This window comes from Periplaneta americana, chromosome 3, assembly GCF_040183065.1.
Source record: "Periplaneta americana isolate PAMFEO1 chromosome 3, P.americana_PAMFEO1_priV1, whole genome shotgun sequence".
Classification (NCBI taxonomy): Eukaryota; Metazoa; Arthropoda; class Insecta; order Blattodea; family Blattidae; genus Periplaneta; species Periplaneta americana.
In genome coordinates, this window is record NC_091119.1 from 54,175,576 (window position 1) to 54,200,182 (window position 24,607).

General features: G+C 36.2%; 1 long non-coding RNA gene across 1 annotated transcript; it reads left to right on the forward strand.

Annotated features, from left to right (window-relative positions):
- The first annotated feature begins 3,477 nt into the window (after positions 1-3,477).
- On the forward strand, positions 3,478-14,606 carry LOC138696045 (uncharacterized). The gene is made up of 3 exons (XR_011331223.1): positions 3,478-4,291; positions 8,206-8,309; positions 13,326-14,606. It is a non-coding gene; the product is annotated as an uncharacterized lncRNA (long non-coding RNA).
- Positions 14,607-24,607: the final 10,001 nt, after the last annotated feature.

Consider the following 24,607-nt stretch of genomic DNA (forward strand, 5'->3'; position numbering starts at 1 on the left):
TACACCAACTATTGAAGTTCGTTCAGGTAAAAACAACCTGTAGACCTATTAGTTTTTTTTTTAGTTATTTAACGACACTATCAATTACTAGGTTATTTAGTGTCGAAGGGATTGGTGATGGCAAAATGGTATTTGGCGAGATGAGGCGAGGATTCGCTATAGATTACCTGACATTCGACTTACTGTTGAGAAAAACCTCGGAAAACGCCAATCAGATAAATCAGCCAAAGCGGGAACTGAACCCATGACCAAGTGCAACTTCAGATCGTTAGTTATCTTAGCCAACTGAGCTACGCCAGTGGCTCTGTATTAGTTCTGAAGTTATGATTTTTAATGTAAAGTGCGGCATTGGCTGTAATAGCTGTTAAGTGGAAAACGGCATGAGCTTTTTCTTCTTCTTCGCAAACTATATTCCTTAAAAACCCTTTTCCTGGTAATTCCGAAAGTGCTGGATAGAATCGAATGACATTTTTTCTGAATTCTTAAACGTAATGTACAAATCAGGCCAGAATATATTTTCGCAAATTTATTTGCTGTTGGCGATATCTCTTTCGCGTACTGTTCACATACTGTTCGACGAAGTAAATCACGCATAAAATCGTCTATCATACCGAATTCTGTTTTAATTTGTTTATTTTCTCTTTAGTTGGTGAACCGTAATTCTTAATTTCTATGCCCTATATATATTTTTTTACCAACTCCGCCGGTTACGTCCGATGTTAAGTGATTAAGATTTGTACTTATCAAACTAACTCAACTTTCGATTACTCTATGCATAGAATTTCTAACGTTAGACACAATATTTTAACACTTTGTTTTCTTAGCTACGCTCCTCTGCAAATAAGATATTCTGTTTTCTTCGACGGTGTTATTTGTTCTTGTGGTGGTCCTCGATCTTCAAGTGAATCAGAAGGCCTGGCTGCGGATCATCTGCTCCAACACTCATTAATCATGGCCGGAATAAATTAGATAAATTGAAGCGCACAACGGTATAAAGCAACACGTCGACAAATGTCTGAAAAGACACTGAGAACGGGTGAAACCAAACAGGTAGAGGCAATGACTACTAGATTTGGCAATGCTGGGATCTATTGTATTTCTGCCACGCGGCTAGGGGTTGAGTAGAGGATGGGGGTTTATGAGGGATTACCAATTCCAAGAAGAGAGGCCGTCATGTTTCCGAGCCAAGTATATACGAACATAGCAGCTACGAAAAAAAAAATGCCTCCTGTGTGTTGTGCATGTAACTGCAATAGCAAAAGAAAAAAGACAAAGGATATATCATATTTCAGGTAAATTTTATGAAGTTAAGTCCATAGTTTTTTAATTAGCAGTATTTTTTTTCCTGCGTAAATGTGTAACAAAGCCCGGCACACCCTAGTGTATACAGTATTTTTTCTTTTCTTGCAGGTTCCCTTTGAAAAATAAGGAATTCTGTTTACGTACTTGGCTTTTAGTCGAATCATTCGTTCATTTTGTAGGCAGTCTTGCAGGTTGCCTTTAAAAGAACTTAAGATATTAATATTTCCTAGCCCACACCTGTGGGGTAACGGTTAGCGCGTCTGACCGCGAAACCAATGTGGCCCGGGTTCGATTCCCGGTCGGGGCAAGTTACCTGGTTGAGGTTTTTCCGGGATTTTCCCTCAACCCAATATGAGCAAATGCTGGGTAACTTTCGGCGCTAGACCCCGGACTCATTTCACCGGCATTATCACCTTCATCTCATTCAGACGCTAAATAACCTGAGATGTCGTAAAATAACATACGAAAAAAAAATTAACATTTCCTTCAGTACATTTGCTGGAACTCTTGTACGTACATGACACTTTTGCTCCGTTAGGTTATTCTTTTAAGCTTTTCATCTAGGAATAGCTCAAGCGTACATAAGTTCTGTATTTTAGATTAATTTACCAGCATGTAAGTCAAAATTTTGATGAAACACTAGGTTTTTTCACTTCAGTGTAACTAATTTATGCAAACGAAATTTTGAAAATTCCTCGACTCCAGCCTTACTTATCGTCAAGCCCAATTTGTTTGGGCACTTATTTTAATAGCGGACGCACTTTCAAATTTTCTTCAAACATGGCGGCACCATGGCCACCCTATAATCTCTCTTCTAACTCGTGACTGAAGTAAAGTGCTCGCCTTGTTTTAAAAAATGTATCTGTCACAAATTAGAGGTGTAGTTTCCTGCTGATGAAACTATTTATTACTGGTACCATTTCGAAAATTGGTTCTACCTTTTTCAGGTAAATAAAACCAGAGTTCATAAAGTGGATTTAGCTATTTGTAACCACCCCAAAGAGCATGTTACCCCATCTCACCCCTGCCGTGTTTGTTTATCGAAGACGAACATTAAAAACGTAAAGTAATTTCGTGTTCTGCAATTGTAAAAGCTCAGACTACTACACTGCACTTCTTCATTGCTTTCTTCATCATTTAGAACGAGCCTAACTAAAGATTAATTTTTGGTCCTACAGAATATATCTGTTATAGTAACAACGATTATTAGAGGAGAAAAATTCGTTCTGGCGCTAGGGATCGAACTCGGGTCCTTGGTACCGCGTTCAATCCCCGGCGCCGGAGCGAATTTTTCTCCTCTAATCATTTAGAACGAGATTTTAATTCTCTCTATTTTCTCATTCTCACTGTTCTAGGTATTTTAATTTATTATTGGAAATTGGTTCACATCGGAGGTGTATGTGACATATGGGAGGATTGAACTAGTCACATAGATGAAGGATATGATGGCATGGCTGGAAGTGAGATGGGACCATGCATACTTTCTTCCTTTATTAATACTTCGTTAATGACTGACAGGAGAAATAAACATTGCCGGCAGAGGAGGAGAGAAGTATAATTGCTGTTCAACAAATGGCAGAGGTCTCGTTCCACGCTTGTCTTGAAGTTGAGCGAGAATATAACGCATCAGACCGCCCAACTTCAAGTCAAGCCACAGTATAAGAAGAATCAGTAGGGACAACTGTTGTTGGTACTAAATTCAAGCTCAGTAAGGTCTAGTTCTCAATGAATCCAACTATGTCGCTAGTATCAAACCACCATCAAAATATTAGTAAAATATTTATTTATTTATTTTATTGGTGAGTAATACGAATAATCTTGTATGTATATTATCTATCATTAATATTATGTCGCTAGGAAGTCAAAATACTTATATCCATTGTTGACGTTCATGTTCGCACTTCACTTCAACGGACGCCATGATGTATTATGTTGTACTTGGGTCAATTTTACCAACATAAGCCTCAAACAGTGACTTGAACGTTAGCGTCAATTAGTGAATATTTTCATGATGATTGCATACGGAAATAATTATTATTATGGTTATATTGCCATTCCTTTGCCTCATGTCTTTAAAATCGTTAAAAGATGAGTAATGAATGTTTTCAGTTACTATTAAATTATGCCAGTCTGTCGTAGATGGAGATTCATCTGGTGGAGGTTCCAGATAATACACCCGGTTTCGTGACATGCGCACTCAGAATTTGTTCCCACGAAATGGCTTAGGTGTCTTTACTGTATGTTCTCTATACTGTGGTCAAGCGTGGAATGAGACCTCTGCCATTAGTTGACTATCAATTATACTTCTCTCCTCCTCTGCCAGCAAGTTTACTTCTCCAGTCAGACATTATGGAACGAAGTAGGCCTATAGTATCTGAGGGACAAGATTGACTTGTTAGCACTTTTGAGTTTGCATTGGAGGACGGAATCTGAAACAAGAGACATCAGTTATAATAATGCCCACACTAACTGTGACAGAGTAGTGCATGAAGAACTGAGATTTGTTAGTAACACTGTGCTCCTCTGGAGTGTAAGGATTAGCACCGATCTTGTATTTTACAGCAGAATGCAGAAAAGAGGTTAACATATAAATTAGAAACTGTAATGTGATCAACAAATACACGCATTATCACAGATCAACAGATATAGTTTATTTTCTTTGAAATTCTGTTACACGGTAAAAACAAAAGAAAAAGTCAATTGAACCAGTGCTGAGGGCTTTATTACTCGTAATTTCACTTTCTAATCAAATATTTTACCTGATTGCCTTCCACATCCTTCTCTGTGCACCAATCCCTCGACGAGATAACTCAACTGCATCATTGAACACTGGACTACAAGCAAAGAACTCCAGACGATGAACACAGCCTGCTGCATACACGACCTCTATGTGTGATTCCTGCTTCCCATCTCTCGCGAAATGAATAACCAGGTCCACAGTGGAGCGAGTTTGATTCAAGAATGGTCATAATTTTAAGTGGCTTTATACGTGAGTATTATGTTTTACTTCATGATAGCTTTAATCACAGTCTAGTATATACAGTCACGAAGCTTGAGTTGTGAGGGTGCTAGGAACAATAGACTGTGCCGGTACTATTTCGCATTGTCTGTAATGAGGCGATATTAGCGATCCTAGTGGTTAGCAACTATCTATGGATGCATATTTACTACGTATTGAGCTTCGTGACTGTATATATACTAGACTGTGGTTTCAATATAAAGCCAGATACACACTGTGTGATTGAATTGATTTGGTATTATGCTCTTGAGTGTAGTTTTGCTGATTGTCACTGGTGCGCTGCATGATTCTATATTATATTCTGAAGTTAGTCGTAAGTGACAAGTTTCGCAAACTCTTTACATCATTCCATGAATATTAAAGATGCAGGAGTAAGTTGTGTTGATATGGTATCTGAGTATCATATAGCAATAATGTGGATTTCCGATTGTTCAGTTTAGCATAGTGAAATAAATACTTGCATTAGTTTCCCTTTTCTGTCTTCAGATTTGTTTGATTGCAAAGAATGTAACAGGTTTTATTATTCTATTATGTCTCCAATTGAAATAACGCTATTTTGTAGTAGAGAAAACAAAAGTTAAATTAGAAAACGAACAGAAAGTGCTTAGGTAATGTGACACACAAAAAGATCATTTTTCCAAGATTCTGAAGTGAAACAGGGTCGTTCTTTTATAAACCGATGAGCGTACATCTCTTTAGTGCTGTGTAATACGTCTTTTATTAGAATTAATTACAGTAGTGAAAGTGAAATTAATAGCAATATCTATCAATGTCCAGGTAATCACATAAGTAAAATTAGTGATGATCCAGCGTTCTGGGGGATAAACAAAGCAAGTGAAGACTTTCATTAATCAATGGGTCAAACAAAATTTCAGATTCAACAACAGGCATATGAGTCATTCCACGTCAAATCGCACAGCAATAAAACACGACCTTCTCGGAAATGGTCGAATTTTTTTTTCATGAATTCCAGACATCAAATAAAGAGACCCGTATTGTTTTATTTTCACAATTATTAATTATTTGTGTAGTTATGACTATCTGAAATTACGCAAATTATGCGCGCACTGTTACATAAACTGACTTGGAACTCTGTGTCTACAAATAATTGAGATTTGCGGTTTGGCGCATTTTAAAGACTAAATACAGCACTTTTTATTACTTTAGGCCTATCACTAATAAATTCAAAATTTGGCGTATTTTTTAATCATTTCTTTTTCAAAGCATAATTACTATATTAAATAGCCAAATTAAAAATCTGAAAAATTATAGACTTGTTCCCTGATGCATTATCTGTACACTACTGCATTTAGAAATGTGGGATCTCCACACATACATTTGTAACAATTTATTTTCCGGAGGCATGCACGCACTCGCGATTCCCTGCTAATGTATTACTTCAGCCATAGATAGACTAGAAGGCTGTCCGCGGCAGTTTTTACGAAATCCCCCGTTGCATGTAATATCTGATCTCGCAATACTACGAAAGAAATGCATTCATTCATATCAAATGATCAATACCTTAAGGAACAGTAAATATCTAAAGTTATCTTATTATTGTCAGAGGGGGAGCCCTTCACAATGATGTATGTTTATACTGTAATATAGCGACGTGTTTAAAGATAGCAAGGCTGGATAAGGCAGTAAAATTTATGGCAGGAGACAAAATATAGAAGAGAAAATAATCAGTCAGGGTTTGAATTTCACGGAGTGACGTGACTTCTATACAACATCAGTGACGGTAAAGAACGCGTAATATATAACAAGTGTTTAAATCCATTTGACCTTTCTAATCACGCTTTTAAAAAGAAAAGAACACTAAGACGCATAAGTCGCGATTAATTATAAAGCTCAATTTAAAGGAGTCTTTGAATGTGCGAATACGTGATTCATTCCGTAAAATATCTATCAACTTTCAGATAGGTCAGATGAAATTATATGTGAAGCAGGTAGTTCTTGTGATATTAGTAAACATGAATCAAATAAAAGTGCGGGCAGAGAGAGTGATTATCCTCGTTCTTATTCTAGCAGATCTATGGATACAGCGCTAGAAATCACCAATATTGAGGAATTAAACAAGAGTTTGATGTCAATAGAATCCCCTATCAAGAAAAGAAAACTACAAAGAAAATGATACCCCCGTGAAAAGTTAAAAAAAAATAAAAGTCTTCCAAGCAAGTAAAGTTTTTCATGTAGAAGATGCATCGTCATCCCTTCAAAAGTCGCCATATTTCATTTTTGACGGGATGCAAAGAAAATGTACAACCTGAAAATTACATAGTTAGGCCTATTGCAGACTTTTCTGAAAAATTATTCATTTGTAATACAAGAGTGAGTACAAGGTGTGCATTGGAACAAATGCCAAGACACAATACATCCTTTCGTGGTATATTTCAAAGAAGATCCAGAAATTCGTCACAAAAATATTGTCGTCATCTCAGAAAGCATGAAACATGACACCGATTCCTTTCATTGTTTTCAATCCGAAGTAATCAATTTCTTAAAGCAAGAATTCAACGATATGAAAAAAATCATTTACCTACTTTTCCGATGGATCAAGTTAACAATACAAAAACAAAAAGAATTTTAAAAATAATTGCTTACATGAAGACGATTATGGAATTAGTGCTGAATGGCACTTCTTTGCAACGTCGCATGGTGAAGGTCCATGTGGTGGCATTGGAGGAACTGTTAAAAGATTTGCCACGAGAGCAGCCTATACAAGATCCTATAAAACAACATCAACAAAAAGAAAACTGTTTGATTGGTCACAAAAAACATTTCTAAAGTGTCATTTATATTCTGTCCATTGAATAAGCACAAAAACCACACTGAAAATTTGCAGGCCAGATACCACAATCTAAAAGCAATAACTGGTACATTAAAATTACATTCTTTCATTCCGTTGTCAAAAACTGAAGATTTAGGCCTAGTAAAACAATTTTCTTTCAAGAAAGAAGGTAGGGGAATGAAAATTTAAAGTGTGGTGTGAATGAAAACAAACGTTTAAAAAGCATAATGTACAAATATTTGAGGATATCATAATAAGTAAATTAGCAGTGTTTTCTCGAATGACTTGATCCCTACTGTGTGTAATCTTGCAACGTTCAGTCGATCATCCAGCGCCGATAAACCTCCCAGCGCGCTTCAACGCTTCCCGTCCACTGCTGCTGCACCGACCGCTACACATTGCGTCGTAAGTAATTAAAGTTCCATTAAACTATTGGAGATCCCATTGTGATTTTTTGTGGAATTATTAAGAATACTTCAGTGCACCAAGTAGGCATTTTTTTAGATTTTTAATACGGCTATTTCACATTGATATCTAACGTTTAAAAATTGAATCATAAAAAAATACTTGTAATAATTATATTAAAATTAATTAGGAAATATTTAATAAAAGACAGTACTTTAAGCTTTTAAATGCATTTTTTTTTCAAAAAAAAAATTGTAACATAAATATCCTCCGAAATATGACGCTTTAAATGTTGCATTGTGCGACATTTTTAACGAATTTTAACATGCAATATTTTAAAAACATGTGGACTTAGGAGGAAATAAAAGTACACTTGTTGGTTTATTAGACCCATAGAGTTGGTAAAAAAAATATAAACGCAATCAGAAATATGAACGTCAAAATTTGTATAATTTTGTGCGATTTGACGTGGAATGACTCATATGATGGTGATAGCTTTTTTAATGGACAGGGGCAAAAAAAAATACAGCTCTGAGAAAATGTAAACTCAAATTAATACTCAACATGACAACAAAACATCTTTACAATATAAAAATTTTAATTCAAGATCACGTGATGAAAGTAGACTTAAATCAGCAGGGCTTGGAGACTCAAAAAACTAATGCTGGTTAATGCGACTATTTTCCAGGACGAGCATCTGTAAGGCACTCGCAGTATGCCCACATGTCTTTGGGTGAACGAAGAAAGAGGCAGAAACTGTTGCAACCACATGGACTGAAATAAGAGTAGCAGGTATGTACTCCGTTATGTGTCATTTAATTAAAAGTTTTTATCAAGTTGACGATCAGAAATGCATTAAAAATGTAGCTGATGAAGTAGTAGTGCAAATACAGTATGCGCCAAAACAAATAATATTGAAATTATCGCTCATCTGCTGTCCACGTTTCCCTAGCAACAGAGTATTTATTTATTGTATACAGTAGTTTCATATATTGCGAATTCAGTGTTGTGTTGATCTCTGCAATTATGGTTCTCACAACAGAGGAGACGGTGTTTATTGTTGAGCATTATTTCTGGTCAATTGAGTATTGAAATTGCAAACATACGGTACTCTGAAAATCAAGATAAGTCATAACATGCAGGGCGATGTAAAACTGATCCCCTACGATGGAACTTGACGATAGCTAACATTGTTCTGTTGTTTGGTGCCGAAGTTTTAAATTGCTCCTGGTGCTGCTCTTTAACGTGGCACAAGCTAGGCCCATTCTGACGACCCCACTCCTTATGACCAGAAAGAATGCACGACAATAAACACCTTCTCCTCTGTTGTGAGAACCATAATTGCAGAAATCAACACAACACTGAATTCACAATATGTCAAACTATTGTAAATACTTCGTTGCTAGGGAAACGTGGACAGCAGATACGAAAATTTCAGTATTGTTTGTTTTGGCGCATACTGTACTTTCCATTGTAACGAATAGCTTTTATTATTATTATTATTATTATTATTATTATTATTATTACAAGGGTTGAATGAAAAGTAGTCTCTACAATCACAACATTTAGTGGGGGGAAGTCATACTCGTAGCCTATACAGAATGTTAAAAAAAAAGTATCCAGTATTTTAGGAGGTGCTAGAATGCATCAAAACAAGAAAATAGTGTCTAATAAACATGAGTCCTACAACACATACTTTCTGAGATCTGAACACTTGTTCATAGGAGGGCTCAATGTGACGTCCATTCATGGCAATGCATTCCTCTGCCCTTCGGCGTAAGGAATCACACACTCTTTGAAATTGACCTGGTTGTTCTTGATAACCAAAAGTCTAGGGGATTTATGTTTGGGGAACGAACAGGACAAGGTGTGGGGCCTCCCTGATCAATCCAGTGGTCCTGAAATGTCAGCGTCAGCTGTTCGCGCACAATGCGGAAAAAATGTGCCGGTGTGCCATCATGCATGAACCACATCTGTAGTTTCTGCTGACATGGCACATACTCCAGCAAGGTAGGCAATACGTTAATAAGAAAGTCCTGTTAACGAGCCCCAGTTAATCTCTATGATAGCACGTATAGTCCTTAATCTATCACCAAGAACGTCTACCCATACGTTGATTGAGAATCAGTGCTGATGCCTTATTTCTTCAACTGCATGGGGATTTTCATCAGCCCACACATGCTGATTACGAAAATTCACAACACCATCTCTGCTGAATCCCGCTCATATCTGCAACGAAACTTTTGTTTTCAGTATTCCATTAACTATGGTATGATTATCTGCTAGTCTGCTGTATTGTAGGACAGAAAAATGCATTGCCATAAATGGACGTCACATTGAGTACCTCCTATGAACAAATATTCAGATCTCAGAAAGTATGTGTTGTAGGACCCATGTTTATTCGACATATTTTTCTTCTTTTGATGTATACTATAACCTCCTAAAATATTGAACACTTTTTTTTAACATTCTGTATAGTGAATGATTGTTGAGTTACACTCTGGAGAATGGAGCCCTGTGCAGGAGCCCGGTCACTGCGATTTAAACGTGATATCATCGAGTTCTTGACTGCTGAAGATATCCCTCCAATTGAAAGTCACCGAATAATGCTAGTCGTGTATGGTGACTGTTGGTGTGAACTCTGTGCGTGGGTGGGCTAACAATTATTGTAAAGATGACGAGATGGGACCATCTGACTTGTGTGACATCAACAATCTGGACGTCTTGTGACAGCAATCAGTGAGCCACTCAAGGAACTAGTTGACAGACTGATTCATGAAGATCACCACACCACTAACACATATTGCTGGCTTAATCGACATTTCACAAGAGCATGTAGGTCGCATCATTGCTTCACTTGCATATCAGAAGGTTTATGCGTGATGAGTACCTCGGATTCTGTGGGAATGGTGAATTGCCACAAAATTGCGGTTGGGTCAGTGTAAGATACGTGAATTGCCACAAAGCCATATATGAATTGCCAAAAAGTCATATGTGAATTGCCACAAAGCCATATTTGAATTGCCACAAAGCCAAAGCTAATACATTTGTGGTACACGAAAAAAATCACTAACTCACTTTCTATGTCGTTTTTAAGAATAAAATCTTCGCCTCTGTTTGTCTTTATGGTCATTGATTCCAGCACTTCTTGGACCTCTCGTCTTGTTTTAGGCAATGCGGGATGTACAGCTGATCTGATAAATTTATTTTTCGCCTAATAAGTGCAAGATCCGCTGTTGTCAACTCATGTTCATTATCATGATTTGCCAATTCAATACGAATGATTTTTTAAGGTTTTTCAGATAAGTTTTCTATTGCTTTTGTTTTGCAAGAATTGCTTATTTCTTATCGATTTAATTTTACCTCAGCTATGCTCGTATGATTATGAGTAAAGTTACACTTACCCATGTCACATATTTATTCTGTTAACCCTGTTGTATAAACTTTCGCTCTGCAGCTTGACACACCGCCATGTATGTTTGTTACTTTTAGATATATAATGAACATGAAATTTAAAATTGATGATCACTAAAAGTTGTTTACTTTTTTCACTGTAAGTCAAATGCACCGCCATCGCTAAGCAGGGTAGAACATACACTGATACGAAACATAAGCAACTTGTTTTTATACCATTATGTACGAGAAAAATTCGTACCGGCACCGGGAATCGAACCCAGGACCTCTCAGCTGTGCGCGCTGAGTGCTCTCTAACCAACTGAGCTATGCCGGGACCCGATTCACGACGCCGGCCGAACTCCTCTCGTAGTATCGTAGTACGGGTTCGATTCCCGGTGCCGGTACGAATTTTTCTCGTACTTAATGGTATAAAAACAAACTGACTAGTCATACTAGTCGAGCAAAATATAATGAGGTGGGCGAGACCTCATTCATATTTGATACATATAAGCAACTTGATCGACACAAGTACCAACCACAAAATTTATTGTAGTTAGTTTTGTGGCAATTAACATATCTCGCAGATACCAATTCTGAAATTGACCGCAAGTAATTTTGTGGGAATTAACATAACTCGATCTTATAACTATCTTTACCTGTTCGGGTTTTGTGGCAATTCACCCAGACCCGGAATCTGACGCCTGAAATGAAAGCACAAAGACTTGAAATTTACCAGGAACTTTTGTTGCCTTACAAGAATGAAGACGATGAATTTCTGTAGGAAATTGTGACAGATGAAACGCAGGTACCTACACCTACCTACGAACCAGAGACGAAATGTCAGTACATGGAATATCGGCACAAAGATTTGCACTGAAAAAGAAGTTCAAGTGACAGTCTTCAGTTGCAAAGTGATGGTGACAGTTTTCTGAAACTCAGATGGTATTATCCACGTTGAATTTCCTTAGAAAGGGAACAACAATCGAGTCAGCATGTTATATCACACACTCCCAACTTTAAATCGGCGAATGAGGAGGATTCGAAAGGACGACAGTGCCAGACCACACACATCACGCATTACATAAAACATTAGAGACTGAATCTCACGACAATACGACACTCACCATACAGTCAAGATTTGGCGCCCTTCGATTTCCATCTTTTTCCTTAGCTTAAAAAAAATCTCCGGGGACAGCATTATGCATCTAATGAAAAAATTCAACAGATTCTGAGAGGCTGGTTGTGGAAACAGACGGTGCACTTCTTCCATGATGACTTCATAGAACTTGTAAATCGTTGGCCGAAGTTATCAGCTATCTGGTGGAGAAGTGAATATATGTAAATAAAGGGCACGTTCCAAGTTTTTTTTTTTTTTCCATTTGATTTACTAAAATATATACTTCCAAACACGAATTACGATGGTGCAGACATTATTTTTCACCCAACCTCATTATTACTACCGGTATTTATGTATTGTTGTTGTTGTTGTTATTATTATTATTATTATTATTATTATTATTATTATTATCATTATCATCATCATCATTCACAATAAGATAATAGATTTTAGTGGTCGGGATGAGCCTGATTCCAAACATTGTAAATATTTGAAATTAGTCTTTCACAATCATGATATGCGTGGAAATGAATAGCAGTAGGCATTTAGCACATAGGAAAGTGTGTACGGACTCTCAGAACACATGCACAGTAAAGACATTTAGGACACTGCTAGCTTGAAAAACTGGAGGGATTCATTCTACAAGCTACCAGTGGGCTAACAGGCTAAATTCAGCATTGTCAGACAGAGCCTAAATGGAGCGGAGTGCTCCACTATGACTGGTTGCGTGCTCCGGTGCTTCCACAGACATAAGCAAGTTCACGCTCTGACTGCACTCTCTAGCTCCACAACCGGTTTTGGAGCTTACAACTCTGACACTACTGGGCTAGATAGCAATCGACCAAATAATCTTTCTCTTGCACATCTCCATTGCATAACGTTTAGGCCAGTGGTCGTCAGCACTTGCCGAAATGGGTAATGGGTAAGCAGTGTATCAGAATATGCACCATCATGCAGAAGGGAGAGGGAGAAAATACCCGCCAGCAGCCATGGATACACGCTAGTGTATCTCTTATCTGCGGGTAAGAGATGCTAGCCTGAGGGTGTATTGTGTTGATGACTACTGGTTTAGGCATTCCTTCCAGCAAGGTAACCAGTTAGGCTATGAGCTACCAGCCAGGCTTTGTCTTGTATGTACTCTTAAGAAGCCAATAAAGCAACTTCCATCTTTGTAGCTTCTCGTAATTGTTCGCATTCTCTTTATGCTATTGATTGTTGAAGTTTTTGTAGCTGTATGGATAAAGTCAACATTATGTTCCAGAAGTACTATGATTTTATCTTCTGTGTGATTTCAGGTATAGAGCGGGAAGTGCAAGAACCTACAGCCTCTACTGGAGTACTCCTATGTATAGACATCTTGAAAGCAATGACTTCGCTGTGAAGTAGAACATACCCATGTTTTTATTCACCACTGCTCCCTTCATAATTATGTATCATCAGGGTTCAATAGTTTCAAATTAACTGTGTAAACTGTAAAGTATAAGATTGTGAACCATTCTTTTGTAACAGATACGACAGTTACACATCTCTTTCATAACATTGTCATAAATGCACGAGCGTGTACTGTAGGCCATACTCAGTTATTTAATGGTAGAGACTTAATAATTGTCTGTCAATTTTCATTATAAAATATTTATATATTACATTCTCTCTGCTTTCATTTATGAGAGTGGAACAGATGTGGCAGAATTTGCAGCTCCCCTTCAGCATTAATTGGTATCCTGGCCAAACTCTGTTACTATTTTGAACTGTGTAAAACTTCATTTTGTCTACAAAATAATTCAATATAGTAGACTTTATTCATTAACTTGGTTTGTATTGAAATCATTTTTTTCGAGTTTGAACAATTCTGTCTTTTTTGCAATAGATGTGATATGGATACATAACAGAAGTGACAAACAACAAAAGCAGTTTAGTTTTACATGATTATTAAAATTAATTATTGCTTAACTAGAAACCATAATTGTAATATACGTGGATAAATTATTTTTTTTTACCCAGAAGTGTTACAAAAAAAAAAAGGTCGATTTTTCATATTTGAATTTTTTCATTGAAAACACGCAGACATCTTATCTGTGTCTGAATAAGATGTGGCAGAACCAATATTCCGTTTGAAACAAGTTTGAAAGTAAAGCTAAGCTGATTTTGGGTTAAATGTGTTGAATTTCTGTCATTGGTTATTATGATATTTAGACCTGGAGTGAAAAAGAGTTTGGAATGGACTGGTGGATTTCTTTAATGTATTAAGTAAGACATAAAGTATGTAAAAAGTTGATAGTAAATAGAAAAGATATCCTGTAATTTTCTGCCCCTCAATTGAAACATTGCACTATGCCATTCTCGTCTGTGAGGAAATATGTAACGTGTGAAACTTTTGCAATATGTAAGTTGTTAGTTCTTGAATTGCAAACTGTTATTCATGCAGAAATTTGTAAACAAGTACGTAAAACATATTCAGGGAAGATGTAGCCTGTATTTTTTCTATTCCTAGTGGAGTATAGAAAAATTCGCCTTCTGAAGCGTATTTACCTTCATCTTCAGATGAGCAAAAGGAATGAAAAGGGTATCATACTTGTTGGAGTAGTTACAAACAATTAAATCCATGGCACTGACAAAGATATATTCAGCCTACGAAATGTTTTAGTTTCCATGTACATCACCACCAATGGAAAAAGTCTTGCACACAAACAATTTGCAGAAACTGTTCATGCATGTGTTGGCGCAAATGAATTCTACTGTGGAGTAGGTATCTGATGACAATGAGAAATGCTTAAAATTACCGAGTTTCTTACAAGCACGAGAGCATTTCTATGTAGATGCTTCTATTATGAATATGTAGTCCTTATTTACCAGTTTGTCCAGTAGCCTTTGTTTTAACAGTTACACAATGTTATACAGGGAGCGGCATATAAACCTGACTGTTTTTAAATACTGCTTTGGCTGAAACTGCTGGGGAGAGGGAATTGTACTTGAGTGCATGCATTGTTTAACTCAAAGCCTTTTAATAGCCATGTTGGGCTGGTTGGTGGAGCATCGTGCCTTTGTGGTGAACTCAATGATAAAAGAAACAATGAGTCTGTGCTTGCAGACTACTAGAATACCAGAATCTTTAGTTTCAAGAGGATGGGGCAACGACACACACCGCGGAAATTTCAATGGTAGCCCTCCATGAAATGTTTCTAGGTAAAGTGATCTCACTGAGAGGGGACGTTGAATAGCCTCCAAGATCCACTGACCTCAACACCTGTGATTTATTCCTCTGGAGATACCTCAAGAGAAAGGTATATGCGAATCGATCAAGGACTGTGTTTGAGTTGAAACAGAATATCAGGAATAAAGTTGCAGCAATTCCTCCTAAAATTTTCAGGAAGTCATGCGTAGTTTTCGGGACGATTGCAACAATGGACAGACCTCAATGACACTTTATTAAAAAGTAAGTGTTATAAGTTAAATGCTTTGAGATGAAGTATAATTCCCCAGTGAAGTCAGTCAGCAAAATTATATACTGTACAGTACTTTGTATTTATTATTAATTTAAAAACCATCAGACATATCTGCCGCACCCTGGTTGCCAAGGTATTTGCCAACCTTGTAACGTCAACCATAGCAGTAAATGAAATGGCAAGTCCTCGGCATCAACCCCTTTGATTTGATTACCTGGTTGGGTTTTTCCGAGGTTTTCCCCAACCAAAAGGCAAATGCCAGGTAATCTTTTGGTGAATCCTCGGACCTCACCTCATCTCACTACATCTCGCCAAAATATTGTAAAAAATTGCACAAAATTGTAGTAAATTATTAAATTGTAAAACTGTAAAAATTTGTAAAAATTGTAATTTGTAATATTGTAAAATTTTGACTTGTTCCACATCTTAAAGCTTCATTGTTCATGTAAGATCTATGGAATAAAATGAATGAATGAGAAGGAACTAAGTAAAAGGGAATAAATAAGGTTTATGCAATGTGGGAAGGATTCACAGTACGAAAATGGCAGCACCAAGTAAAAGTACTGAAGCATTGGAAACATTGGAAATTTTAGAAGTAGTCATTGGTGTAAAAAAGAAAGTATGTAAGAATATCTAAACCACGTGATGATGATGAAGTGATACAAAAGAAACGTAATATGCAGGTAATTAAGAGCATTACAATGTATACTCTAGTGTTAGAAGTATCAGATGTAGTAGATTTTTATCAGATATTTGCAGAAGATTTACCACAGAAAGGTGATTATAATGTATCATTTATTAATTGTTTTGAAGAAAACGTTACAATGCAAATATGAAGAAAATTTGTATACTCAGTCATATTTGCACAGCATGATGTAAAAAAACAAAAACAAAACAAAATGTGGTCAATGTGCTTGTGTACATGAAACTGTTACATCGAATCAGTTATATCAATTAAGTAAATGTGACAGATGTCATGAAATTTTAATCACACACGCTATAGATACATGTCCTAATTGAACGTGCATAATATGCTTTGTCATATGCACATGGTGAAAGCCTCATTACTAATTATATACAAGAACCTAAAGGATCACACCTTTAATTATGTACCTATCTACATTCTTTAATGCTATTGTCTAGTTCACCTTTCGTGTTGTATAGGACATGGTTAACTGTAGTGACGACTTTTCAACCTCAACCAGACAGTACATTAGTGACAACTAAGACGACATTGGTTGACATTTTAACCATGCTACTATATCTGATGGATGCACCTACCTCAACAATTTCGTGGACAACATTACTGAACAAAGTTACGTTACTGCCATCATACTTGACATTGTGTGTACAAAGATTGAAATCAAACTTCATGAGTACTATACAACTGTATGTTACAGACAAAAACGAAAATGTAAAGCCCGGTCCATTGTCTATTTTCACCATGCCGGAATGCGATCACACATTCATGTCATCCACGGATGTACCCAAATTAGATGCCTATGTAGTTTCTTACGCGAAATCCCAAAGCTCCCAAGAAATAAAATTGAAAGTGTTAAAGAAATCAGTACCCTTACACAGCAGTAATTTACAAATCATTTGTTATTTCATTTGTAAGCAATTCGGAATTATCCACCTACAAGATAGCACAAACCAATCTGGAATTGACACTTTATGATCTTTCGATGTATGAAACCTCCAAAATTATAACACAGGCCAGACAGGATTGGTGGAAATATCAGATGACACATTATGTGATCGCAATGACGGAGGGACCACAGGCTGAACAAGCCAATCAACTGCTACATCAGTTTGAGAATGTGATTCTAACATATTTGAACACAGTACTGACACAAGGACCTGATACAATACATACGTTCAAACAAAAATTGTTAAGTTTTGTTGTGCATCATTCTTGTAGATACACTAGATTTTATTCATAAATATGGACTTACCAATCCTAAAATTATCTGCCAAGTTATTGTAACGACAGAAAGATTGATTTCTCATATGTATTGTAACGGCTGAAAGATTGATTTCTCATATGTCATCTACTGATGTTGATCAATATGTACATAATAAAAGTTCATATGGATTTATCAAATGTTATTTTGAAGCCACTAGACAGAAATTTTGTGATATGTATTATACAATTGCAGAAACACAATACCTTATCAATAAACTGCTAATGTTTCAGTTTAATAATAATATGTTGGCTATTCAAGAATTTGTGCAAACATTATGATATTGGATTACTAATAAAGCCAGTAAACAAAATGTAATACAATTAATAGGACCAAAAAATTGTTTGAAAACCAAATAATGTCTTACGATGTCGTAAAGTTACTAAATTAAATAAGACAACAATAATTTTGTATTACAAGTCTTAGTTGGTTCAAATGTTGTATTATTTGATGACCCGAATATTGATTCAGGTCATTTACAAGGATTACTGGCTTTATTTAGTGAGGATGCTATTGCTATGGATCAGTGGTGTAGCCGGACTAATTATTTTGGGTGGGCCAGATATGCAGGGTTTAGAAAGTACCTGACCCATCTCCTGACAATGCCGCTGCCGTCAATTCTCTTGAAACTCATTCTCGGAAGTCTTATTTAATAACATACAAAATTATAATAAACAATTATGCAAGGCATATCTATATCTATATCTATACAAACATTTCATAAGTTGAACTGGAGTGGTCGAGATTTCCTAGCAACGAATCTCTCGCTGATGATAGGGCCTTCAACAAATCCCAACTTTTCTCCCTCTCCATGGATAGAATTGCTAGATTACAAGCCTTGTGCTTGACATGATTGTCGAATTTTTCTTCGTTTCAGAGCTTTGAAAAGTTTTATATCATTGCCTTAATGAAGGACGAACATTTTTCTAATATCCATATTTGGAGACTGAGGTGCTTCCGATAATGAATTTGCAAGAGCAAGAATATCATGTAAACATACCAAAAAAATAAGGTGTCGAATTTTTCTAGCTGATGTAACAATTCAATAGCCTCCATGGCTTCCTTCTTTTTATCGCTGCCAGACAATTTTTAGGCCCAATCCAACACACTTAAATTGGCTCTTGAAGAAATGAACGCATTTTTTACTTCTTACCTTAATGCTATCGACTGTAACTATTGCTCTGGTTTAGTTTTAATGTTGAGTATTTTCCACAAAAAAAAAAACAAAAAACAAAAAAAAAAAACGCAAAAATTCTCATATTTTTTGGGTGGGTTTGGGCCCACTTGGTTCACCTGCTGGCTACGCCACTGCTATAGATGTCAAATATGAAGCTCCAAAACAAATACGACATATTCCCATTTTTATCTGTAGTAATGATTACGTTGTACATGAAGATGTATGGGATGTACGAATGAAACATTACTTATGGCATGAAGTCTTATTTGCACATGATTGTCAAGAAGTTAATGTTTTAAACAATGTATTTCCGATCTTGTACAAGTAATTCGATCCTTTGTATGTATATCAGTGGTTTAAGGAATATGGCTGTGGTATTAGTGTTAGTATTGAGGAATTTTTTGCAATAAAAACAAGTTTGTAACGTAACTTCTTTCATTTATCACACAATACAAAACTTCCTTCTTCACTTTTTACAACCTCTTCCTCCCCTTTTCTTGGTATATAGGGTGATTCAGAACCTCTGCGGCAAAATCTGAGGGGTGATAGATCTAATAATAAGGAACCCTTTTTGTTAAACAATCTATGTCTTTTGACGCATCGTTTCAAAGTTACCATTGAAAATGTTTTTGCGCTGGCATAAATCAATGTATGCGAATGTGTGCACTCCTGCGATTCGAACTCGAACTATCAGCATAGAAGTTAAGTAGCTTAACCACTGCTCCACGCCAAGCATGCTGTGGAGGTATTAAAATGCTGTGTTAATTTTTTTATTAATCCCTGCTGCTTTTCACACTATTGTCCAAGGAACATTCAGTAAATATGTTGACGGTTAAATAATTGGCAATAATTAATTTGCAAGTTGTGCTACAGGGAATATGATTATTATTCTAATCTAAATCCGTAATCATCAGGGCCTAAATGTAGTAATTGTAAACAAGAAGGAAAACTATAATTCTGATGACAAAATACATTCTGATTTCATGGAGTTATAATCACAAATTTTCACCAATTTTATAATTATCTGTAAGTAACATGACTTAACATAAGCAAAATTATTTGATTATATTACACTAAAAGGAGTTGTAAAAATAAAAGAAAGGGCAAAACAAAACATTCTCTACAGAGATTCGAAGCATGCTGTGGAGGTAGCCCAAATCAGCGCCTTGTATTATGGGGTTTACTAAAGTGGTGCACAGAGGTTTACGGTAGTGAACTGCGTGCTCACCCGAAGAGACTTAGAAAATTTTCACTGCTCAAGAGACTGGTCACTTTCATTTTGACCAAGTGTCGATTCCTATACTAAGGTGTACCAAAGATTTTTTTTATACTCTCATTAAATTTACAAGTCGAGAATGATGACAGAAAACAATGTCAGGGGAGCGAGATTGAGACATTAACAAAAGAGAAATGGGGATCGTGGGGAGCAGATGCGTATGTGGCTATGGGCAGCAACATTCTAAAATTCGTCTCTGAGGATCCTGAGATATTTGTTTATGTTTGGAGAATCCTCAAATACGTAAACTATTTCTAATCGCTTATATTGCAGAGTAACTTCCTAATTTAATTTAATTGTAACTCGTAATTTTAAAAAAATGTTTACACACACTAAAATATTACAGCATTTGCTATTACTATCCACTACAGATTAATCAGCAGGCCTATTAGATATTTATTTCACCACTACAAGGTCTGTGAAAAAACCGCTCAATTGTACTTCTCATGCATTGTGACTGCAGTTTCCTATCAATTAGTAAAAATCGTAACACTTCAACGTCAATATATTTTTTTTAAAAGAGAGGGAAAAGTTAAGTAGATTTACAAATGCTTAAATTATGAATTCAGGGACACAGAAAATAATACAGTACCTTAATTCACTGGAACATCTAATAATTTATTTATTTTTAATTATTTATTTGCTAATATTTATTGTGCTGTACAACAGCCTGGGGCCAATAACAGTTCAGCACAAAATAAAAGTTAACACGAGATTTACAGTGGAACAAGGAATTACAAAACCAGTGCATACAAATAATTATTAAAATTAGAGACACTACAAATAAACAATGATGACAAAATGAATAGATAACTGCAAAATACATTATACATAACAGCTCAAAAACAACACAAATGGATGAACTTGAAATGAATGTGATTATGATGAGTATGCTTAATACATAGGTTGGATAAAAAGTTATGGCAACACTGCTGTCACATGACGATGGTGCGTTCTAGAGCTGCCAGTTGTATGGACATGAACAAGGACTGTTAGATGAGTTAGTGCAGCCAGTGGCGACAGTACTCTGTCAATCTACTGCAATGTGTAGAACGTTGACTTTCATAGGGATAGTGCGAGCGCCCTAAGATCATGTTTACAAAACTAGAGCAATGTTCCTGGATCAAAATTGAAGTGGCACGAGGTCGTAGTGCACAAGAATGTTTTCAGGGACTATGTGAAGCAGCACCACCTTCGTCCAGCCCTCAGGAGAAAACAACGACACTTGGTGGTACAGAACCCCATCATTCTTCATGACAGTGCAAGGGGTCACACCGCTGCTGCTGTCAAGGAACTCTTGCGCCGCTGCCAATGGAAGATTCTGGAACAGCCACCGTAGTCACCCGATATGAGTCCATGCGATTACAATCTCTTCGTCAAAGTGAAAGAACCATTGGAGCGACCCGGTACAATACCAGAGATGAACTTATCCATACTATAGGGCGGTCAATACGGAACATCAACAAAGATGGACGCTCTGATGGTGTACGATGCCTTCCAAACATTTGACAAAAGGTCACAAATAAGGGGGGGCGACTATATTGAAGGTACGTAAATGTTGTACCCATGTGAATAAAGCCATGTCAGAATTATCAAACTGTTGCCATTACTTTTTATCCAACCTTAGTATAAGAATAATCAAACAAGCTATACATTAAATGGATCAGAATTAATACATTGTAAATTGGCAGCTTTCATGCATCTGACAACTGGAGAGAGAGATTTCGGCTGGTAGGTATAAAAATGTTTTTGAAATCTTAAACCATTCGAAGGGGCCCAAAGGTAGATATTGCTTATGAAGGATTCACAATCAATATCACCTTTTAGTCTATCTATCTTCGTAGTGTATCCAGCTATTTGCTGACAACACGTGTTCCACTATGTTTCACTATGAATCTCCTCTTCTTACAAATGATGGGTAAAAAGCACGATGCTGGTTGTATATTTCAGCAGCCAACCGAGACTGATCCTTTCTCTTTTCTAGTATCAGCCTCCCTTTTTTTTCCTTTTGCTCTTTCCTATCTAGCCTCCCTTGGCTAACTCTTGTTCTTTTCGACTCTGATGGTATTAGAACATTCGAGACCTAGGAGATCATTTCCTCTATCCTTTTCCTCTATATCTATCAATACTTAATAAACCCTCGTGGTACTCACCTAGTAATGGTGAGGTAGCTTCAGTCCATTAGATTGAGTTAATAAATAATCAAGAGGTACCTACATAAGCTGTAAAAGCATCTACTACAGCCCTACTCTTTTTCACTAACAATGATGGCTGATCTCAATGTAAATATCACCCTTTAAGGCCTTGCAAAAGAATAAGTAGTCAAGTTCAAGACGTCTGGCATAAAGGCTAGAAAAGTTAAAATATTTACAAGTATGCTCATAATTGAAAACAGATTAATTTGGTAAAAACCTAAACGCACACAGGGACATAAATTTTCTTTTAATGATTTCCAATTTAATCAAATCAGCAGAAGTAATAGAATTCCAGGCAACAGATGGATATTCAAGTTTAGATTTTATTAATGTATTGTATAGAATTACAGGAGTAGCAAGGGTAGAAAAAGAATAAGTTATACACCTTATAAGTCCGGCATTCTAATGGAATGATTATAAATATATTGGACATGATTATGAAAATGTAATTTGGTATCAAGTAGAACTCCCAGGTCTCTAATGCAGTTTTTTCTTATAATGTTGATATTATTAAGAGTATAATTAAATTTAAGCGAAGTGGTTTTTCTAGAGAAGGAAATGACAAAAGTTTTTCATTCATTAATTTTCATTCCATTATCAGCAGACCATAGCTCAATAGCATTTATATCATTTTGCAAATTTATACAGTCTGCCAGATTATTAATTTTGCGAAATATTTTAAGGTCATCGGCAAATAAAAGGCAGTTAGAACTTATTCTTTTACAGATATCGTCTATAAATAATAAAAATAATAGAGGCCCCAAAGTGGAACCCTGTGGAACTCTGCATAAACTAATATATGGATCAGAGTAAGAATTTCAAAGTCTAACACAGGATTGTCTATCTTTTAAATAATTTTCAAACCAGCCAGGTAGTTAGTGGTAACACCAAAAGAATGTAATTTACTCAGTAACATACTATAGGAACAACATCAAATACTTTGCTGAAGTCAAAATAAATGGAATCAATTTGACCCTGAGTTACAACTATAGGCATAGCAAAGTTGAGATAAGATACTAAATTAGTAGTCGTAGATTTTCCTTTTGTAAAACCATGTTGGGCCGAATTGATTTTTTTTTTTTCACGTAAAAAGAAATATGTTTATGAATTATTTTTTCAAAAATGTTTGAGAAATTATTAATTATGGAAATAGGTCTATAATTACTTATAATAGCTTTATTACCACTCTTAAATATGGGAATAATAGATGCTTCCTTCCAAAGAGAAGGATATATCCCTGTTTTCAAACTCAAATTGAAAATGTTGGTTAAAAAGGTATGAGAATTTCGGAGTACACTTTAATAACAAAATTAAGGATGCCATCCATACCCATAGATCTATTACGCTTGACATTTTTTATGGTCTTCCTGACATCAACACAAGAGATTACAGGTGGGGGTAGAAAGTCATTAATGTTAGAATAACATCTGAGAAAATTAGAGTTATAGTTGGTCTGAATTGATTTAAATTGACTAGCAAATGCATTTGCAATGTTTCTTTGATCCGCGATGTGAACCCCATTATTAATAAATTCATTAAGAATAATAATAATAATATACTAATAATTATTATTATTACGTGGAAAGAATGACAACCATTTTTTTAAATATAATTGTGACACAGAAGTTGGGAAATGACATCTATTATCCATAAAATACTGTAGTACTCTAGTATTCATTTAATAAGCAACACTGTGAGTCCTTTAAATGGCCCAATTAATGTCAATGTAATTTTTAAGTATTCTGGTATGCATCTCTAGAACCGAACAGCGCTCGTAGCGGCGGAATTGGCCTTACGCAGGAACCACTTGAGAGTTGAAATTTCAAGTGCTATGCGCAGCTTGTATAATCACGTAAGCAACGTGCAGCACACATATTTTTTTAATATTACTTTTACTTTTTTTATCCTCCCCCCACCCTCTGGCTGTCATCTCCGTATGAAATATATGGTAAGCAGACGAAAATATAGAACGGAGTGCTCTTATTAAATGGCTGCCGTATTTCGTTGAGGCACCACCCAGAGCGCTGTACAAGCCATGCTTCTGTCTATAGCTGGTTGAGAAAAACACTTCCAAGCACAGATCACCAATACATCATTGCAGATCACTCCAGATCACATATATAACAGATTGGCCATCCCAATGTTAAAAACGGTAATATGTGGAAGAAAACAACCACCAGATTACCATCGTCGATTGGGAACAACCGCTAGATAGAAGTACAGTTGCTCCATGAAATTCAAATGAGAATTGTAACGTGATTTCTTATGCAGTAGCTATAGTTGGCAGCATAATGAACTTGATAAAAGTTGTTGTCGTGAGGCTGAGCAATCTGTTTTATAATTATGTGATCAAGGAGATCACAATGCCACACACACACACACACACACACACACAAGTGAGAGAAAGTTGACTAGAGGAGGGAAGTTTTGTTGGCGTTAAAGGAAAATGTCGAGTTTGGCCCAGTGTCGCCAACATGGCGAAATTTCTGCTAGATTTGACGGATTTTAAAGGTTGTCAGCGC